This window comes from Leuresthes tenuis, unplaced genomic scaffold (assembly GCF_036924035.1).
Source record: "Leuresthes tenuis unplaced genomic scaffold, fLeuTen1.0.hap1 SCAF_96, whole genome shotgun sequence".
NCBI classification, from domain to species: domain Eukaryota; kingdom Metazoa; phylum Chordata; class Actinopteri; order Atheriniformes; family Atherinopsidae; genus Leuresthes; species Leuresthes tenuis.
In genome coordinates, this window is record NW_027325450.1 from 97731 (window position 1) to 110044 (window position 12314).

The 12314-nt window shown below is 42.9% G+C and overlaps 3 non-coding genes across 3 annotated transcripts; 2 read left to right on the forward strand and 1 right to left on the reverse strand.

Moving 5' to 3' along the window:
- Positions 1-7760: 7760 nt before the first annotated feature.
- On the forward strand, positions 7761-7874 carry LOC140286496 (U5 spliceosomal RNA). The gene has a single exon (XR_011911297.1). It is a non-coding gene; the product is annotated as a U5 spliceosomal RNA (small nuclear RNA).
- A 308-nt stretch (positions 7875-8182) lies between these two features.
- On the forward strand, positions 8183-8366 carry LOC140286481 (U2 spliceosomal RNA). The gene has a single exon (XR_011911283.1). It is a non-coding gene; the product is annotated as a U2 spliceosomal RNA (small nuclear RNA).
- Positions 8367-11629: 3263 nt separating this feature from the next.
- LOC140286490 (U5 spliceosomal RNA) lies at positions 11630-11743 on the reverse strand. The gene has a single exon (XR_011911291.1). It is a non-coding gene; the product is annotated as a U5 spliceosomal RNA (small nuclear RNA).
- Positions 11744-12314: the final 571 nt, after the last annotated feature.

Sequence of the window (12314 nt, forward strand, 5' to 3'; positions counted from 1 at the left end):
TGCATCCGAAGACCTCCGCCCCCACTTTTGTTGATATTTAGTCGGTCATTCGCACCTTACCCGCTTTTGGCAAACTATGGCCTTCTTGCAGCCAAACACCTCTGATCTCGCTTTTGATGATGTAAGGTTGGGCATTCAGACCTTGCTTCACCTGCTTTTCACCAAATATAGTCGGACATTCACACCCACTTGCATCCGAAGACCTCCGGCCCAAATTTTGTTGATATTTAGTCGGACATTCGCACCTTACCCGCTTTTGGCAAACTATGGCCTTCTTGCAGCCAAACACCTCTGATCTCACTTTTGATGATGTAAGGTTGGGCATTCAGACCTTGCTTCACCTGCTTTTCACCAAATATAGTCGGACATTCACACCTTCTTGCAGCCGAACACTTCCGCTCCACCTTTTAGTGTTCTATCACACCTTTTTTTCACCGCATTTTATACATTATGGTTGGAAATTTTCAACCACTCTCATCCGAAGACCTCTCCTCCCGCTTTTGTTAATATATTTGAACTTTAGTCGGACATTCAAACCTTCTTGCAGCTGAACCACCTCCGCTCCCTGTTTTGATCATATATGGTCTGGCAATACTACCTTTTCTTACCCGTTTGTGAGTAATTATGGCTGGACATTCACACCTACTTGCAGCCGAACACAACCTCTCTCGCTTTTGATGATGTATGGACCGGCATTCTTACCTTTTCTAACACATTTTTCAGCAATTATGGTTGGAGATTCACACCTACTCACAGCCGAACAACTCCGCTCCCGCATTTGATGGTGTATAGTCGGGCATTCTCACCCTTTCTCATCAGCTTTTTGCAAATTATGATCTGACATTCACACCTACTTGCAGTCGAACAGCTCTGCTCCCGATTTTGATTATGTATGGTTGGATATTCGAACCTTTTCTTAACTGCTTTTTACAAACTTTGGTTGGACGTTCACACCTTCTTGTAGCCGAACACATGCACTCCTTCTTTTGATGATGTATGGTTGGGCATTCGCACCTTTTTTTTACCCATTTTTCAGGTATTATGGGTGGACATTCACACCTTCTTGCAGCTGAACACCTCCTCTCCCACTTATGATCATGTGTGGTTTGATTTTCGAAAATTTTCTTTCATGTTTTCTAGCAATTATTGATGGACATGTAGACCTTCTTGCAGCTGAACACCACCTCTCCCGATTTTGATGATGTATGGACCGGCATTTTTACATTTTCTAACACATTTTTCAGCAATTATGGTTGGAGATTCACACCTACTCACAGCCGAACAACTCCGCTCCCGCATTTGATGGTGTATAGTCGGGCATTCTCACCCTTTCTCATCAGCTTTTTGCAAATTATGATCTGACATTCACACCTACTTCCAGTCGAACAGCTCTGCTCCCGCTTTTGATTATGTTTGGTTAGATATTCGAACCTTTTCTTAACTGCTTTTTACAAACTTTGGTCGGACGTTCACAATATCTTGCAGCCGAACACCTCCGCTTCCGCTTTTGATGGTGTACAGTCGGGAATTTTAACCTTTTCTTACCCGCTTTTTACCAAGTATGGTCGGACATTCACAGCTTTGTACAGCGGAACACCTCCGCTCCCTCTATTGATGGTGTATGTTCGGGCATTCAAACCTTTTCTTACCCGCTTTTTCCAAACTATGGTCGGCTATTCACAGCTTCCTCTCCACCATACTTGTATGGTGGGATATTCACACCCACTTGCATCCGAAAACCTCCGCCCCAAATTTTGTTGATATTTAGTCGGACATTCGCACCTTACCCGCATTTTGCAAACTATGGCCTTCTTGCAGCCAAACAACTCTGATCTTAATTTTGATGATGTAAGGTTGGGCATTCAGACCTTGCTTCACCTGCTTTTCACCAAATATAGTCGGACATTCACACCTTCTTGCAGCCGAACACTTCCGCTCCACCTTTTAGTGTTCTATCACACCTTTTTTTTCACCGCATTTTATACATTATGGTTGGAAATTTTCAACCACTTTTATCCGAAGACCTCTCCTCCCGCTTTTGTTAATATATTTGAACTTTAGTTTGACATTCAAACCTTCTTGCAGCTGAACCTCCTCCGCTCCCGGTTTTGATCATATATGGTCTGGCAATACTACCTTTTCTTACCCGTTTGTGAGTAATTATGGCTGGACATTCACACCTACTTGCAGCCGAACACAACCTCTCTCGCTTTTGATGATGTATGGACCGGCATTTTTACCTTTTCTAACACATTTTTCAGCAATTATGGTCGGAGATTCACACCTACTCACAGCCGAACAACTCCGCTCCCGCATTTGATGATGTATAGTCGGGCATTCTCACCCTTTCTCATCAGCTTTTTGCAAATTATGATCTGACATTCACACCTACTTGCAGTCGAACAGCTCTGCTCCCGATTTTGATTATGTATGGTTGGATATTCGAACCTTTTCTTAACTGCTTTTTACAAACTTTGGTTGGACGTTCACACCTTCTTGTAGCCGAACACATGCACTCCTTCTTTTGATGATGTATGGTTGGGCATTCGCACCTTTTTTTTACCCATTTTTCAGGTATTATGGGTGGACATTCACACCTTCTTGCAGCTGAACACCTCCTCTCCCACTTATGATCATGTGTGGTTTGATTTTCGAAAATTTTCTTTCATGTTTTCTAGCAATTATTGATGGACATGTAGACCTTCTTGCAGCTGAACACCACCTCTCCCGATTTTGATGATGTATGGACCGGCATTTTTACCTTTTTTAACACATTTTTCAGCAATTATGGTTGGAGATTCACACCTACTCACAGCCGAACAACTCCGCTCCCGCATTTGATGGTGTATAGTCGGGCATTCTCACCCTTTCTCATCAGCTTTTTGCAAATTATGATCTGACATTCACACCTACTTCCAGTCGAACAGCTCTGCTCCCGCTTTTGATTATGTTTGGTTAGATATTCGAACCTTTTCTTAACTGCTTTTTACAAACTTTGGTCGGACGTTCACAATATCTTGCAGCCGAACACCTCCGCTTCCGCTTTTGATGGTGTACAGTCGGGAATTTTAACCTTTTCTTACCCGCTTTTTACCAAGTATGGTCGGACATTCACACCTTCGTACAGCGGAACACCTCCGCTCCCTCTATTGATGGTGTATGTTCGGGCATTCAAACCTTTTCTTACCCGCTTTTTCCAAACTATGGTCAGCTATTCACAGCTTCCTCTCCACCATACTTGTATGGTGGGATATTCACACCCACTTGCATCCGAAAACCTCCGCCCCAAATTTTGTTGATATTTAGTCGGACATTCGCACCTTACCCGCATTTTGCAAACTATGACCTTCTTGCAGCCAAACAACTCTGATCTTAATTTTGATGATGTAAGGTTGGGCATTCAGACCTTGCTTCACCTGCTTTTCACCAAATATAGTCGGACATTCATACCTTCTTGCAGCCGAACACTTCCGCTCCACCTTTTAGTGTTCTATCACACCTTTTTTTTCACCGCATTTTATACATTATGGTTGGAAATTTTCAACCACTTTCATCCGAAGACCTCTCCTCCCGCTTTTATTAATATATTTGAACTTTAGTTTGACATTCAAACCTTCTTGCAGCTGAACCTCCTCCGCTCCCTGTTTTGATCATATATGGTCTGGCAATACTACCTTTTCTTACCCGTTTGTGAGTAATTATGGCTGGACATTCACACCTACTTGCAGCCGAACACAACCTCTCTCGCTTTTGATGATGTATGGACCGGCATTTTTACCTTTTCTAACACATTTTTCAGCAATTATGGTCGGAGATTCACACCTACTCACAGCCGAACAACTCCGCTCCCGCATTTGATGATGTATAGTCGGGCATTCTCACCCTTTCTCATCAGCTTTTTGCAAATTATGATCTGACATTCACACCTACTTGCAGTCGAACAGCTCTGCTCCCGCTTTTGATTATGTTTGGTTGGATATTCGAACCTTTTCTTAACTTCTTTTTACATATTTTGGTTGGACGTTCACACCTTCTTGTAGCCGAACACTTCCACTCCTGCTTTTGATGATGTATGGTTGGGCATTCACACCTTTTTTTTGCCCATTTTTCAGGAATTATGGGTGGACATTCACACCTTGCAGCTGAACACCTCCTATCCCACTTATGATCATGTGCGGTTTGATTTTCGAAAAGTTTCTTTCATGTTTTCTAGCAATTATTGATGGACATGTAGACCTTCTTGCAGCTGAACACCTCCGCTCCCGCTTTTGATCATACATTGTCAGGCATTCGCACCTTGTCTTACCCACTTTTTACAAACTTTAGTCGAACAATCACACCTTTTTGCAGCCGAACACCACCTCTACCGCTTTTGATGATGTATGGTCCAGCATTCTTACCTTTTCTAACACATTCTTCAGCAATTATGGTCGGACATTCACACCTACTCAGAGCCGAACACTTCCGCTCCCGCATTTGATGGTCTATAGTCGGGCATTCTAAAGCGGAAAAGACTCATTCTTATGTTTGGTTAGATATTCGAACCTTTTCTTAACTGCTTTTTACAAACTTTGGTCGGACGTTCACAATATCTTGCAGCCGAACACCTCCGCTTCCGCTTTTGATGGTGTATATTCGGGCATACGAACCTTTTCTTACCCGCTTTTTACAAACCAAGGTCGGACTTTCACACCTTCTCTTTGCTGAACAACTCCGCTCCCTCTTTTGATTGTGTACAGTCTGGTAATTTAACCTTTTCTTACCCGCTTTTTACCATCTATGGTCGGACATTCACACCGTCTTACAGCGGAACACCTCCGCTCCCTCTTTTGATGATGTATGGTTAGGCATTCGCACCTTTTCTTACCCATTTTTCAGTAATTATGGGTAGACATTCACACCTTCTTGCAGCTGAACACCTCCTCTCCTGCTTAAGATCATGTGCAGTTTGATATTCGAAAATTTTCTTTCATGTTTTCTAGCAATTATTGATGGACATTCAGACCGTCTTGCAGCTGAACACCTCCGCTCCCACTTTTGATGGTGTATAGTCGGGCTTTCGAGCCTTTTCTTCCCCGGTTTTTACAAATTATGGTTGGACATTCAGACCTTCTTGCAGCCGAAAACCTCCACTCCCTCTTTTGATCATACATTGTCGGGCATTCGCACCTTTTCTTACCCGCTTTTTACCAACCATGGTCGGACTTTCACACCTTCTTACAGCAGAACACCTCCGCTCCCTGTTTTGATTATGTATGGTTTGACATTCGCACCTTCTCTCACCCGCCTTTTACTATGGTCGGCCATTCACAGCTTCCTCTCCACCATACTTGTATGGTGGGATATTCACACCCACTTGCATCCGAAGACCTCCGCCCCCACTTTTGTTGATATTTAGTCGGTCATTCGCACCTTACCCGCTTTTGGCAAACTATGGCCTTCTTGCAGCCAAACACCTCTGATCTCGCTTTTGATGATGTAAGGTTGGGCATTCAGACCTTGCTTCACCTGCTTTTCACCAAATATAGTCGGACATTCACACCTTCTTGCAGCCGAACACTTCCGCTTTTAGTGTTCTATGAGGCATTCACATATTTTTTTTCACCGTATTTTATAGATTATGGTTGGAAATTCTCACCCACTCTCATCCGAAGACCTCTCCTCCCGCTTTTGTTAATATATAGTCGGGCATTCGAACCTTTTCTTACCCGCTTTTTACAAATTATGGTCGAACATTCACACCTACTTGCAGCTGAATACTTCCGCTCCACCTTTTAGGTATGTATGGTTGGCATTTGCACCTCTTTTTATACTGATTGCTGAAGATTAAGTTGTTCTTTCTCAAACTACAATTTTTTTTTAATTGTTGAAACTTGATTTGAAGTGGATAAATAAGGAGGACAAACAGTTTTAAGTCAGGCTGATAGAAGGAATTCATTTTATAGCAAAATCTGTATTTCGTCATATGTCGAGAGATGCTTATTGCTGAAGAAGTTCTTTCTCATCTTTCTCACAAAGCAGTCTTAACTTGGTTTGAGTTAATGAATTCGTTTTATAGGAGAATCCGAATTCGTGCATAACTCATAAAATAGAGCTTATTTTCGGATTCCTGAAGAATGAGTCTGGTTCTTTCTCATAATACAAAGTTTGTTGTTTATTGTTGAAACTTCATCAGAAGTGAAGAAATAAATGAATGCCTATCAACAAATGTGGGATCTAAACTCTAGTGCTTCCTCTAAAATAATTTCCTTTCTCAATTTAGAAATGTGTGTGTGTAAGTCACAACACCAGTGACACCAAAACGGCTTTCTTTTCTCTACACTCTGCACTATGAGCACACACACCAAATCAGAAAGGCTTTTTTCTCTCTTTTCTACGTTATGGACTGTGGGGACACAAAACCGCTCTCTCTCTTTTTTTTTTTTTATCGTGTGCCAGGGCGTTGTCTCACGTATTAGATTATGCTTAAGATACGAATGGGTTTATCAGTCACATCAGATCCATACATACTGATCCTCCTGTAATAAAATGGTCGGATCTTATCAAACACACTTTGTTTCTTGTGACAATCAAGTCAGCGAAACAGCGTATACACGTCAAGACACTGAATCAAGTTTGCCACAAGAACTCATAAGTTTGGCAGTATTGCTCTGCCGTCAGCAATCATACACCCATTTTATTTTCGTGAGACATGTGCAAGCACCTGTTCATCTACTGTTCTATCACTATGAATTAGTGATCTATTATCAATAAGGATACTTCTACAAGGACTTCTTATGTTGTCAGTTGCTATATATGAATAAGTGGGTAGCTACTGACAAGCATTAAGCATGTCACACAGCCCAAACATATAACATTTCAGGACACACCACACAGTTAACAACCACAGTGAAGCGTGTCAAAGCCCAAACATGTAACATTCAAGAGGACACTTACACAACACATTCAAATCAAACAGGCAGACAACATACAAGAACATATACCCCAGCCGGCATTGCTCCCTGCCTATTTTCGTACAGCACACTATGTGTGCGCACACCTTTATTCACAAACTCTTCAACTTATACTCTTTTACCGAAGCTGCTACAGCTCGATTGGCCGAATACCCTTTGATCCTATTTCAGTGAATTTGACATCTGCCTTACATATAACAGATTAGCGGTTTAGCAGTTTTAATTTAGTTTGAGTGAAGGAATTCATTTTATAGCAAAATCCGAAATCGTGAAGAACTCATGAAAGTAAGCTTATTCTCGGATTCCTGAAACTTTAGATTTGCTCTTTCTTTTACTGCAAAGTACAACGTTGTTTTTTTTGTTTAAATCTTTCTAGACATGGTAAATATTAAGGACAAAGCAGTTTTCACATAGTTTGAGTGAAGGAATTCATTTTATAGATAAAATCCCAAGAGTCTGCTGAGAAAAGAGAGTGAATGCGAAGTAGACTTTAACACGGCTATGGGAGCGAGCCGAGTGTGGGCTAACCGGGAGAATTGCTTGAAAGAAACGCGACACCGAATGAGCGGTCAGAACAAAGCCTCAATACGGGATTCTCGTGGTGTTTTTGTTGCTGCCTTGTCTTTTGCATAGAGTAAAAGACAAGGCAGCCATCGAATAGGGCCCGATTGTTCCTACTTGGTCAGCCGAGGAGCAAGGGGGGGGGGGGGGGGGGGGGGGCAAGCGTCTCAACCAAGCAAAGCTCACCATGGGGAAGGTGACTATACCAACTAGCCTGATGCCCTGCTCCCGCAGTGACGGATAATTGTACTCTGGTTTCTCTTCATAACATACAAGTCTTTCGCCTTTTACTAAAGACCTCCGTGGAGAGCAGCACTAATGAGTTGTTTCTATTATTGGCAGGCTTTACCTTTGCGGGTGAAGCCCTTTCTGTCTGTGCAAAAGAAATCTTGCTACTTTGCAGAGTGACTTCTCTGAGTAGAGTCGCCTTACTTGTTGCGACTGTGCCGATGTTCGAAGCTGGAGTGCAAAGTTGTTGCTTGAATGGTGCTTGCTGGAGCATGCGGGAGTGCAAAGTTATACCATTTAAAAGGGCTGAAGAGTGCTCAGTGCAGCGGGTGGGCGGAGGTGCAACGTGACACTCTGGCCACCTATGGCCATAAAAAGAACATTGCTACAAGTGCGCATTGTGCCAGCAAGGGCCCTCGGACCTGAAACAGTGGACAGTTATCGCTTCTCGGCCTTTTGGCTAAGATCAAGTGTAGTATCTGTTCTTATCAGTTTAATATGTCCTCTATACGAGGACAACATATTAAATGGATTTTTAAGAATAGGAGTTGAAAAAGAAGCTTGCTCCGTTCACTCCAAGCCTCGACCCGGTACTGCAGTGCCGCTGGGAACGGTGCGCTCTCCTCTGCTCTTGTGAAAAAGCAAACAGCGGTGCAGGATGGAAGTTTCAGGGAGCCCAAGATGAAACTTTCTTTTAATCTGCTGAGAAAAGAGAGTGAATGCGAAGTGGACTTTAACACGGCTCTGGGAGCGAGCCGAGTGCGGGCTAACCGGGAGAATTGCTTGAAAGAAACGCGACACCGAATGAGTGGTCAGAACAAAGCCTCAATACGGTGTTCCCGTGGTGTTTGTGGCTGCCTTGTCTTTTGCACAGAGTAAAAGACAAGGCAGCCATCGAATAGATTGTTTCTACTTGGTCAGCCGAGGAGCAGGGGGGGGGGGGGGGGGGGGGGGGGGGGGCAAGCGTCTCAACCAAGCAAAGCTCACCAAGTAGGAACAATCGGGCCCTTTTCGATGGCTGCAACACCTGAAAGAGATATTGATGCGAGACCCGATCAAATGCTTTTTCAAAGTCTAAATTTAAGATGACAAGCCGGGTGTTTCTGTCTCTAGCGTAATCAATGATGTCTCGAATCAGTACGAGGCTGTCGGTGAGTTGTCTCCCTGAGATGGCACAAGTTTGGTCTGGGTGAATTACCTCCTCTAAAACAGAGGACATCCGTGTCGCTAAAACCTTGCTAAAAAGTTTACAGTCAAAGTTTAAAAGTGTGATGGGCCTCCAATTCTTTAGGTCAGTCTTATCATTTTTTTTATAAAGTAGAGTCACTATTCCCACTCTAAAACTGTCAGGCAGTCGGTCGAGTTTTTCAAAATCTTTAAAAACATCTAAAATGTCTGATGATAAAAGGTCCCAATAGGTCAGATAGAATTCTGCAGGAAGCCCGTCTAAACCCGGAGCTCGACTTCTCTTAAAACCTGTTAGGCATTTTTTTAACTCTAAAGCAGTAAAATTCTGTGTCAAGTGTGCATTCTCTTTTACGGTTTTGTCAACGAATTTTAAGATTTCTGCCGATGTTTCCAAGTGCACTGGTTTCTCTTTGTACATGTTACTATAAAAGGTATGTACAGTTTCAATCATCTCTTGTGTGGATTTTGTTAAAAACCCATCTTCTCTTTTTAGATTTTGAATACACTCCTTTTTATTTATAACTTTCTTTATTTTTCACCTTCCTCAATTTCCTGCTCCCTGCTTCTTACAAAAATTCCTTTACTCTTTATTTCTGCTGAAACTGACATTTCCTTTTTGACATCTTTGATTTCTTCTTTAAAGTCTATGCCACACTGATTTAGTTTAAAGTAGCGCTGTAAGCGTTTATGTAGTCCCATCATACATCTATTCTCTTTCCTTTTTTTACGTTTACCTTGCTGTTTAAAAAAAGTCTGGGTCGTTTCCTTCACCATTTCCCACCATTGTGCATGTGTTTCGTAGAGGTCTTGAAGGGTCTGCCACTCTTTATAACATTCCCTGTACTGACTGACTATGATTTCATCCTCCAACAGGGAACAGTTGAGTTTCCACAGACCACTTCCTACCGTCACACCAGAAGGGGGTGAAAGGGTGCAGGAGAGCATAAGGTGGTCTGAAAAGAAAACAGGGGTTAATCTAACATCAGTGGGTGGGCAATCTCTAGTAAAGAAATAATCAATGCGAGAGGCTCTGGTGCCATCATGACTAAACCAGGTGAAGCCCTCCTCTCTGGGATGCATGGTTTTAAAACAGTCAGTAAGCTTAAAATCCCTGCATATGCCCTGAAGTAAAATCGAAGTCTTATCCACTTTAAAATCTACCCCTGCTCTTTTTCTATCTTTCCTGCTCAAGATACAGTTAAAACCCCCTCCTACAACTAAAGGTACTTGCCCTAGCATGTAAAGCTGTATATCTTCTAAAAGGTCATACCTTTCATTTTTTCCATTGAAACCATAAATATTTAAGAGGTTAAAGTCTTGCCCCATAAAATTCAAGTGTGCTAAAAGTGCCCGTCCGTCTCTCACCACTGTGCTACCTTTCACCAGAACATGCGGATTTTTAATTAGAATGGCCACACCATCATTTTTATTTTGATTTGAGCCACTCCATATCGATAAATGGGGCCACATTTCCTCCCATTGTCTATGGTTTTTTTAAAAAAGGTAGTCCACATTCTTGTATTAAAAACACATCTGATTTTATGGAGTCTAAGAAGGATAAAATACTCTGGGCTCTTGTCTTTGATTTCACACTTCTCACATTTAGTGTTGAGAAGGTGAGAACCATTAAAAGCATAAAGGAAAGTAGGTATGTCATTTTCGTTTTTCTAAGTTATCAAAACAAATTACACACAGGTTATTTCTTGGGAAACTAGCTCTTCCTTCATTTCTTTAGGTGAAAAGTGAGTAGGGTGATCTATATTTCCTTTTCGGACTCTCGGTGTTGGCCTCTGACGCAATGTTGCATTTAACTTTGAGTCCCTGGGGGTTGATTGCAGAGCTGAAGTTAAAAAGGAGACCTCATTTGGTGAGTCGGAGGGGAAGACTCTAGGTTCTTCCACTGAAGAACTGTCTGAAAGGGACCTAACCCTTCCCCTCTTCTCTGATACCACTGGGGAATCAGAGGCTCAGATGCCGTCCTCTTCGGCTGTTGACCTTCGGGGAGGTGAGTATCTTCACTAGACTCACCTGTCTGCTCTTCCTCCTCATTTAGCGTAGCTCCACCCTCTGCCTGTGAATTCTCACAGACTTCAACACTGAGTGGTGAGGCCTCTACAGACCCCTCCCCTTTTTGCTCCTCACTTCCAATCCAAGCTTTTGGCGGGAAGTTTGAATTTATTGGGTCAACCTCTTCACTTTGTTCACCAACTGCCACCTTTGGTCCTTCTCTTTGTTGGCTTGACTGTGGCTTTACCGTCTTTAATTTGTTGGCAAAAGATTTAGGGCAATCTCTGAAGAGGTGATTTAATTCTCCACAGAGATTACATTTCCTGCCATTTGGACACTCTCCAAAAGTTTGCCCAATTTCTCTGCTCTTCCCACATAACACCTTGGTACAAGCCTCAACCAGGTGCCCATGCTCACCACACTTGCGGCAGAACTTGGGCTGCCCCTGCTAGTGGATGTAACCTCGGTTTTCAAGGTGGCCAGAGTGTCGCCCACCCGCTGCACTGAGCACTCTTCAGCCCTTTTAAATGGTATAACTTTGCACTCCCGCACGCTCCAGCAAGCACCATTCAAGCAACAACTTTGCACTCCAGCTTCGAACATCGGCACAGTCGCAACAAGTAAGGCGACTCTACTCAGAGAAGTCACTCTGCACAGTAAGAAGATTTCTTTTGCACAGACAGAAAGGGCTTCACCCGCAAAGGTAAAGCCTGCCAAAAATAGAAACAACTCATTAGTGCTGCTCTCCACAGAAATCTTTAGTAAAAGGCGAAAGACTTGTACGTTATGAAGAGAAACCAGAGTACGATTATCCGTCACTGCGGGAGCAGGGCATCAGGCTAGTTGGCATAGCCACCTTCCCCATGGTGAGCTTTGCTTGGTTGAGACGCTTGCTCCCCCCCCCCCCCCCTTGCTCCTCGGCTGACCAACCAGGAACAATCGGGCCCTATTCGATGGCTGCCTTGTCTTTTACTCTGTGCAAAAGACAAGGCAGCAACAAAAACACCACGAGAATCCCGTATTGAGGCTTTGTTCTGATCGCTCATTCGGTGTCGCGTTTCTTTCAAGCAATTCTCCCGGTTAGCCCACACTCGGCTCGCTCCCATAGCCGTGTTAAAGTCTACTTCGCATTCACTCTCTTTTCTCAGCAGACTCTTGGGATTTTATCTATAAAATGAATTCCTTCACTCAAACTATGTGAAAACTGCTTTGTCCTTAATATTTACCATGTCTAGAAAGATTTAAACAAAAAAAACAACGTTGTACTTTGCAGTAAAAGAAAGAGCAAATCTAAAGTTTCAGGAATCCGAGAATAAGCTTACTTTCATGAGTTCTTCACGATTTCGGATTTTGCTATAAAATGAATTCCTTCACTCA